The 9,534-nt window shown below is 46.6% G+C and overlaps 1 pseudogene; it reads left to right on the top strand.

Annotated features, from left to right (window-relative positions):
• Positions 1–5,777: 5,777 nt before the first annotated feature.
• On the top strand, positions 5,778–6,678 carry LOC122732718 (annotated as a pseudogene).
• Positions 6,679–9,534: the final 2,856 nt, after the last annotated feature.

Here is a 9,534-nt window from a genome sequence, read left to right as displayed (position 1 = left end):
AATAGATGGTGTCCAGCTATATAGGAGGTTTTCTTGGAGCTAAAAAGTGTGAAATATTAGTGTGTGCAGGAGAAAATGGGAGTCTCTAAAACTATTATTTTCATTGTTGAGTCATTGCAGTCATGTCTGACTCTTTGTGACCCCATTTGGGGTTTTCTTGGCAGAGATACTGGAGTGGTTTGCCATTTCCTTCTCCGTCTCATTTTACAGATGAAGAACTGAAGCAAACAGGCTTAGATGATTTGTCCAGGGTCACATAGCTAGTAAGTGTCTGAGGCCACATTTGAACTCAGGTCCTCCCAACTCCAAGGCTGGCACTCTATTGACCATACAACCTCACTGTCCTATTAGAGCCATTTCTACTGCAAATATTCATGTGGACTATTTGCGCCTGACCTGTGATAGAGACTTCTGAGCTCATATTGGTCTGGTCAGCCACAGTTGGACACCCTGTACCCTGACTCCAACATAATGATGTCATTTTGTTCTTCTTTGAGAACAAAGGATGACTGACTAACCCTATCAGGCAGGGCATTAAGGAAGGATGGAGAGTCTCAGAATATCCAGACACGCAGCCTGGTGCTCAAATTATGACCAAAGACCATGTGCCGGGGCTCTGTCCCAATTCTAGTACCATGCCAAAATGTGATAGAACATAAACTTCCCAAAGGGAAAGGCAAATACAGCACCTCCTTTCCCTAGGTACCTTCCCAGAGGACTTAGCTGACCAGGAGATAACACAGGCACAATACATAAATCACTTACTTGGTCCATGAACCTTTATTAAATGGTTACTATGTGCCAGGCATTTTGCTAAGGGCTAAAGATACAAAAGAAGGGGGGAGGGGGAGGAAGGGCTCTCAAGGAGCTCACACTCTATTCTATTCTATTTATTTATTTGTTTGTTTGTTTATTTATTTTGGTGAGGCAATTGGTGTTAAGTGACTTGCCCAGGGTCACACAGCTAGCAAGTGTCAAGTGTCTGAGGTTGGATTTGAACTCAGGTCCTCCTGAATCCAGGGCGGGTGCTGTATCTACTGCACCACCTAGCTGCCCCCAAGCTCACACTCTAAAGAGGGTACAAAGAAGATATATACAAGTCAAAGTGGAAAGGGAAGACACTAGCATTAAGGGAGATTGGAAAAAGCTCACTATAGAGGGTAGGATTTTAAGTGGGTCTTGAAGGAAGACAGGGGTCAGGAGACAAAAATGAGGAGGGAGATGCCTAGGAGGGGCAAAATACTTAGGTTTCTTATTGTTGCATAAGAAATTCCAGTTGGATCCAACCCTGTCTTTTCTGTAATTCTGGCTCTGTGACTAGTGGGCAGCTGGGTTGGCACAGTGATTAGAGTGCTGGCCCTGAAGGTGGGAGGACCTGAGTTCAAATATCACCTCAGACACTCACTAGATGTGTGACCCTGGGCAAGTCACTTAACCCCAATTGCCTTAAACATCCGGGACCACCTCCAGTCATCCTAATATATATCTTGCCACTGGACCCAGATGGCTCTGGAGGAGAGAGTGAGGTTGGTGACCTTGCACAGCTCTCCCTCACTGAAATCCAATTCACTACAAGTTACCTCCCTGATATCATAGTCCTCTTCAGGAATGGAGGACAAACAACAATTGTCTCTATGGCATCACAAAGGGCCAATAATCTCACCTATTGTTGGGGGGAGGATTGCAAGGTTCACTAGCCAAAGCACCCTGGTTGCAAATAATCTCCATTTATGAGTAGAAAATGCTAATATTCTTCTGTATGACTAGCTCTACTTCCTCACATTCCTTAAATAATTCAACCAAGCCATCTCCTACTGCAAGCCTTCTTCAACCTTTTCCACTCATGACCTCTTTTCACCCAAAAATTTTTTATGTGAACCCTGGTATATAGGTATGTAAAATAGATATACAAATCAAACATTTACTGCCAATTTTTTGTGACCCCCCCCCATATTCACTTACATGACTCCACATGTAGTTTTGACCCACAGTTTAAGAACTTTTGTCCTATTCTGCTAATGCCAATCAGTGTAAGAAAGAGGCATGGAACTTGCGGCCCAAGGGAATGTAGCCTGAACCAGCTTAAAATGTAATTGGGCGGGGGAAGGGGGGGGGGGAAGCTAGGTGGCACAGTGGATAGAGCGCCGGCCCTGGAGTCAGGAGGACCTGAGTTCAAATGCGACCTCAGACACTTGACACGTACTAGCTGTGTGACCTTGGGCAAGTCACTTAACCCTCATTGCCCAACTAAAAAAAAATTTTAAATGTAATTGGGAAATATTTAACAAAATAAATAAAAATGCAGTAGGACATAATGTTAATATGTGTTTTTCTAAGTCAATATTCAGGATAGCCAGGTGATGCATTGGATAGAATGCCACGCCTGGAGACAGGATGACTCTTCTAGCTGTGTGACCCTTAGCAAATCACCTAACCTTCTTTACTTCAGTTTCCTTATCTGCAAAATGAGCTGGAGAAGGAAATGGCCTACTACCCCAGTATCTTTCTCTTTTTTTGCCAAGAAAACTCCAAATGGGGCCACAAAGAGTCAAACCTGACTGAAAAGACTGAAAAACAACAAAAAAATGTCCCTTTCATATAAATATGTTTGAGGTATCTGGAGTGAAATAATTTGACTGATTGGCATTTAAGTACTATTGCCTTTTTTTTTTTTTGGTGAGGCAATTGGGGTTAAGTGACTTGCCCAGGGTCACATAGCTAGTAAGTGTTAAGTGTCTGAGGCTGGATTTGAACTCAGGTACTCCTGACTCCAGGGCCGGTGCTCTACCCACTGCACTACCTAGCTGCCCCCACTATTGCCTTTTGACAGGCCTACCTTGGGACCTGGGGACTCTGTGCCCTTGGAGTTTTAAGGTGTGCCCTTTGCCAGCTCCTAACAATAGAGATTTGACAGCCTATTCCTGGGCTTTCCAATTAGTATCTTTTGGGAACTGCAATGCAGACATTGTTATTAATGCCCCTAATATTAGGCAGCCGCCTGATAGAAACATGATGCAGTAGTGCTTGGCTTGCTTGGTACTGGGTAGGGGGGAGTGGTCATTGCTGTGGCATCTGGTTTCCAGTGAGGGTGCCTATAAATGGCCAGAAATCCTTCCTGAAAGTCCCTGAGGAGAGTCAGCAGGGGGCTCTACTGCTCTATCAAGGGAGTGCTCATTTCAGCATTGGACACCTCCCCCCTCCCCCCCCCCCCAGCCCAAGCCATGTAACTTTCAAACTCACCATAGTATGATTAAAGACTTAATGGGGGGGCTCAGGGGAGGAGAGAGGGATTGAGCATTTATTATGTGTTAGGCACTGTGCTGAGTGCTTCCATAGATGTAATTTGATTCTCACAACAACCCTGGGAGGTAGATGCTATTACTATTCTTATTTTATGGTTGAAGAAGCTGAGGCAGGCAGTGGTTATGTGACTTGCCCAGGATCATGCAGATAGGAAGTGTCAGAGGTCACATTTGAACTCAAGTCTTTCTGACTCCAGGCCCAGTGTTCTGCCCACTTCAGTGGACAGTGTTCTATCTCAGACAGGTTGGCAATGCCTTTTGTATGGAAAAGGCAGTTTATATTTTCCAGGGGAGATCTGAGCTTTCTCCTGGTCCCCATGGATCTAGCGGGAAGGTATCAGAGGACTCTGGAGACAACCTGTCAGCAGTCCTTGCTGGGCATAAACAACATGCCCAATTTTCCAGCATCTCCCTGGGATTTCTGGGGGTGGGAGGGGCACAAAGCAATTTTTGTCATTCAATCATGTCTGACTCAGTGATTCCATGGACCATAGCACACTGGGCCCTTCATCCCTATTCTCTTTCACTAAACATTCCAGCATTCTGTGATATTTCAACTGAACTAGTTCTTCATCTTCCTCAAACAATCGTCACTTTCAGAAACATCTGTTGCTTTGAATCAAGGTCCTCAACTTGGGGTCCACAGACCTGAATGGAAACCATGGATGAATTTTAGGGGATCTGTGAACTTGAATGGGAAAAGAAATGGCATCTTTATTTTCACTAGCCTTTGGTTTCCTTTGTAATTCTATGCATTTTATAATTTTAAAAATAGTATTCCATGGACCTCACAACTGTCAAAGACTTCCAGAAGGGGTCCATGATATAAAACAGGCTAATATCCCTTTCTCTAAATGCAGTTTCTAGGCGAAAACCTTAAATAAGCCAATGCTTTCAATAATTTTTTTTCAAAGTCTGGTACCAAATTGGTACCGTGTTCTGACTCATGAAGGGCTTTCACCGAATTTCTCCAAATCAATGTTTTCATTGGGCTGCCATATAAAATTAGGAACAATCCACTTATGGTAACCATGGTCGGGTGCCAAAGGCATGGCCTGCATTTGGTTCCAGGTGGGAAGGCAACTGCCTAATATTGTGGCATTAGAACCATACCATGTACTAGCTCTAGGTAATGGTGATAAATCAGGGAGAGTTAGAGAAAACACATCCTCCCCACTTTTCAACTCTTCAATTACTTCATAGGCTACATAATCCTGTGTCTCAAGCACAGAAGACATACCTTTCTCTTCTTTCTTTCCTTCTCTTTTTTTTCTTTAGCTGGACCCCTCTACCTTCTTTGTACAAGAGCAACAGAATCAAGAACATGAGACATTGGCAGTAGAAGCTAGCAAAGAAGAGGTGAGGAGAAAGCCCCAGTTCCATTGCCCTCTCAATTCTGTGCCTGGTATAAAGTACCATAAAAGGGAGTGAGTATTTAGTATTAGCCTATGTGGAAGGGACAGTGTCTTCCATGAGGGTTAGTCTAGATTTTCCTTAAAAGACATTGAAGGGGCAGCTAGGTGGCGCAGTGGATAGAATACTAGCCCTGGATTCAGGAAGACCTGAGTTCAAATCTGACCTCAGACATTTGACACTTACTAGCTGTGTGACCCTGGGCAAGTCACTTAACCCCAATTGCCTCACCGAAAAAAAAAAAAGATTGAAACTGGGGCAGCTAGATGGCTCAGTGGATAGAGTAACGGCCCTGGAGTCAGGAGGACCTGAGTTCAAATCGAGCCTCAGACACTTAACACTAGCTGTGTGACCCTGGGCAAGTCACTTAACCCCAATAGCCTCATTAAAAAAAGAAGAAGAAGAAGAAGAAAAGACATTGAAACTTTCCTCCAGACTTAATTGGCTCTTTCCCCAATTGACAAATTGTCAAAGGATATGAACTGGTTGTTTTTAAAGGACGGAATCCAAGCTAACGACAGCCACATGAAAAGATGCTTCAAATCTCTAATTATTGTTGTTGGGTTTTTTGTTTTGGGGGGTTGGTTGTTTTTTTTTTTTTTTGCGGGGCAATGGGGGTTAAGTGACTTGCCCAGGGTCATACAGCTAGTAAGTGTCAAGTGTCTGAGGCCGGATTTGAACTCAGGTCCTCCTGAATCTAGGGCCAGTGCTTTGTCCACTGCGCCACCTAGCTGCCCCCCAAATCTCTAATTATTGAAGAAACACAAATTAACAACTCTGAGGTTCCATTTCATGCCTATTGGTTTGGCAGAGGTGACAAAAAGAGTAAATTACAAATTTGAAAAGGCTTTGGGAAAATGGGCACAATAATACACTACTTGGGTAGCGGCAGCGGTGGCGACCGGGAGCGGATGGAGGCTCAAAGGTGGAACCCAGATCCCGCGGCTCGAGAGTGGGGTCCCGGAGCCGCCGCGTCGGAGACACCCGTGCGGGCGGGCGGAGTAGGGAGGGGCTCGGACCCCTGGGTGCGTTCCCCACCCCCGTGCGGGAGACGGGAGGACCATGGCTGAGATCAGTTACCTGGGCCGGCAGATCGAGCAGCTGCGCCTCTGAGAGCTCAAGGAGAGCGAGGTCAAGGCACTGTGCGCCAAGGCCAGAGAGATCTCGCTGGAGGAGAGCAATGTACAGAGGGTGGACTTCCCCATCACGGTATGTGGGGACATCCATGGACAATTCTATGATCTCAAGTAGCTGTTCAGAGTGGGTGGCGATGTCCCTGAGACCAACTACCTCTTCATGGGGGACTTTGTGGACAGAGACTGCAGCTGCTTGACCTCAAGGTCCGGTGGTATCCTGACCGCATCACTCTGATTGGGGGGAACCCTGGGAGCCGGCAGATCACCCAGGTCTACGGCTTCCATGACGAGTGTCTGCGAAAGGACAGCCCAGTGACTGTACTGCGCTACTGCCCTGAGATCTTTGACTACCCCAGCCTGGCCGCCATCATCGACGGCAAGATCTGCGTGAATGGGAGCCTCTCTCCCTCTATCCAGACCCTGGACCAGATCCGGACATTGACCAGAAGCAGGAGGTGCCTCATGACGGGCCCATGTGTGACTTGCTCTGGTCTGACCCTGAAGACACGACGGGCTGGGGTGTGAGTCCCGGAGGAGCTGGCTACCTCTTTGGCAGTCACGTGGTGGCCCAGTTCAATGCAGCCAATGATATTGACATGATATGCCGGTTCACCAGCTAGCTGGTGATGGAAGGCTACAAGTGGCACTTCGATGAAACTGTGCTCACCGTGTGGTCAGCACCCAACTACTGCAACCACTGCAGAAATGTGGCAGCCATCTTGGAGCTGGATGAGCACCCCCAGAAAGACTTCATCATCTTTGAAGCTGCACCTCAGGAAACCCGGGGCACCCCTTCCAAGAAGCTGGTGGCTGACTACTTCCTGTGACCCCCACCCAAGTCCCCTCCACCCCCATCCTTTACTCCTCTCCCCAGCCTCAACATCCTTTGGACCGCTGTGAGTTTATCCCCTGCTATTCCTATTGCCACCATCAGCAGGACAGGGTCTCCCAAGATGGGGGAGATTTCCCCCTGCCTCTTCCCTAGGATCTCGGAGGACACTGGGAGAGCAGAGAAGCCTTTCCCATCCTGTGTTCTGTCCTAGGCAGAGGGGGGGGGGGGAGGGGGGAGGAGGGGGAGGCCGTAAGGAGGACAACCTTTGATCCAATTTCCTCCTTCCCCAGATTCTTGGTTTCTAAGTTTCTGGTGATTTTTTTTCTGGTTTTCTCTTTTTTGTTTGTTTGTTTTTAGATAAAAACTTTGGGGAAAAATGAAAAAAATTTCTAATAAAAGAAAAAAATTATACACTATTGGTGGAACCATGAATTGGTAGGGCAATTTGGAATTATGCCCCCAAAGTCATTAAAATATGCATAACTTTTTACCCAGCATTACTAGGCCTATATCCAAAGGAAATCAAAGAAAGGGGGAAAGGAGCTATACATGCAAAAATATTTAGAGCAGCTCTTTTTGTAGTAGCGAAGAACTAGGACCCAAGGAGGTACCCATTCATTGGGTAATAGTTGAACAAATTCTTGTATAAATATGTAATGTGCCACAAGAAATGATGAAAGAAACAGATATTTTCATAGCAACCTGGGAAGAGTTGTATGAACTGGTAAAAAGTGAAGTGAACAGAACCAGGAGAACAATTTGTGCAACAATGACATTGTAATGCTAAGCACACAGACTTGAGAACTCTGATAAATGCACTCACCATTCACATTCCCAAAGGATTAATGAGGAAGCATGCTACCTACCCATCTCCTGATAGAGGTGATAGACTCAAGATGGAGAATGAGACACACATCTTTTATTTTTTTGATGAGGCAATGGGGCTTAAGTGACTTGCCCAGGGTCACACAGCTAGTAAGTGTTAAGTGTCTGAGGTCAGATTTGAACTCAGGTCCTCCTGAATCCAGGGCCAGTGCTTTATCCACTGTGCCACCTAGCTACCCCAAGGCTGCATCTTTTTAAATAATTTAAATGGAGAAATAGCTTCCTCCCTCCTTCCTGTAAACTCGAACTCTCTTTTTCTCTGGAGCTTCCAATAAGCAGTGAGTGAAGGGCCCCTGCAGAGTTGTCCACAGCTCAAATCCCAGAAAAGGGAGCAGAAGGTCCTACAGCAGTTCTTAGCCCAACCAGAGTGAGGCAGTGCCAGGTACCAGCAGTGTCAGAAATGGTGGTACCATTCGACGCAGTACAGGGATATGGAGTAGAGCTGTTGCTTTGCTTCAGGGGTAATAGTACCCGTAGCAGAATTCAAGTCTTACCACAGAGGGTGCCCCAGACAAGGAGGGCAGCACTCAGCACGGGCATGGGGTAGGGAATGGCATTTGGTCCCAGCAGGAGCAAGAAGGAGTGTGGGTCCCATTGACAATGAGCCCAGCAGCTGTCAAGTGGGTAGTGACTAAACCCCAGTGGAGTAGACAATGGCAAGGGTAGGAACAAAAGAGGGTCCTGTATAGCTCTTTGCTTACTTCAATCTAGATCTGATGGGGAACCTCCATATTGCTGCCAATACAGTACCCAGGGGTCACTGGGCAACTCCTTCCCAGTGGAGGATTGGAAGACCAAAGGTTTGCTTTGTAGTGAGAGGGGGAGCTGAAACCATCTATCCAGCCTCTGCAGAAGAAAGAGGACAGTCCCTCAGCAAAGGTCTCCAAAGAGGTGTTTGATTCTCCCTTCCCCCCTCTCCTGCCATCAGTTTCTCAGGGATGGGGAGATCTGGCTGGTAGGATGGAGAAAACTGAGTGGGTTGGGTAGTGGAACACTGATTCTCAGTATTGACCCTGGTACTGAGACAGGCAGCCTACAAGATGGTGCTGGCCCCTTAGCTACCTTTCTACTAATGATCCTGACCCATGATGTCGACCATTGACTCTGCCAGATGTGTCATCACCTTCACTGTGGCCCCACCACCCTTGGTGCTGCTGTTCCTGCTCATCATTACTGCTCTATTCAATGGGTGACCCACGGGGAGCTACAAAGACTTGCTATCACCCACAGCATGGACCAGATCCATTGGAGATGACCAGTCTTCCTTTTTCTCCCTATTCTGATCCTCGTGTGTGTGTGAGACCAGGGCTAGGCAGTGGTTTGGTGGTTAGTACGTTGTCCTGGGTTTCCTTTGTTTTGCCACCCTGCTGTTTTGGTCCTTTTTCTCCTCTAGAGTGACCCATGCTGGGCTTCTCAAGTCCTCAAGATAAGGGCCATTAATAACTGGCAATTTAAATGGCACTAGGTCCTCTAGAGCAGAGGTGCCAGATATGCAGGCTATAGCTGCATGCAGCCCTCGGCACTTCAGAGTACAGCCAGAACCAGGTTCATATGTCATTCCCTTCTGGGTTTTTTTTTTGTGGGGCAATGTGGGTTAAGTGACTTGCCCAGGGTCACACAGCTAGTGTCAAGTGTCTGAGGCCAGATTTGAACTCAGGTCCTCCTGAATCCAAGGCCACTGCTTTATCCACTGCACCACCTAGCTGCTCCAAAAGCCCCATATTTTTAAAGCCAATAATCTATTGGTGACAATATATGGTTCAAAGTAAAAAATACCAAAGTCTCTGAAGAAGTAAAGTTGCCTTTTATCCAGTGGGAAACAGAGAGGCTCATGTTTGGGCATAAATGGGCTATGGCATATGCTCAACCAAGAACCACACATCAGAAGTGGTGTAAAAGATAATTGATAGGTGTCCATCCCTCAGAGCTTCTGAAGTTGCTCCTCTATCAGTATGCACCTAGGGTC

This window comes from Dromiciops gliroides, chromosome 6 (genome assembly GCF_019393635.1).
Source record: "Dromiciops gliroides isolate mDroGli1 chromosome 6, mDroGli1.pri, whole genome shotgun sequence".
In the NCBI taxonomy this organism is placed as follows: domain Eukaryota; kingdom Metazoa; phylum Chordata; class Mammalia; order Microbiotheria; family Microbiotheriidae; genus Dromiciops; species Dromiciops gliroides.
Note: the sequence above shows the minus strand (reverse complement) of the source record. Positions and strands in the feature narration are given on the sequence as shown.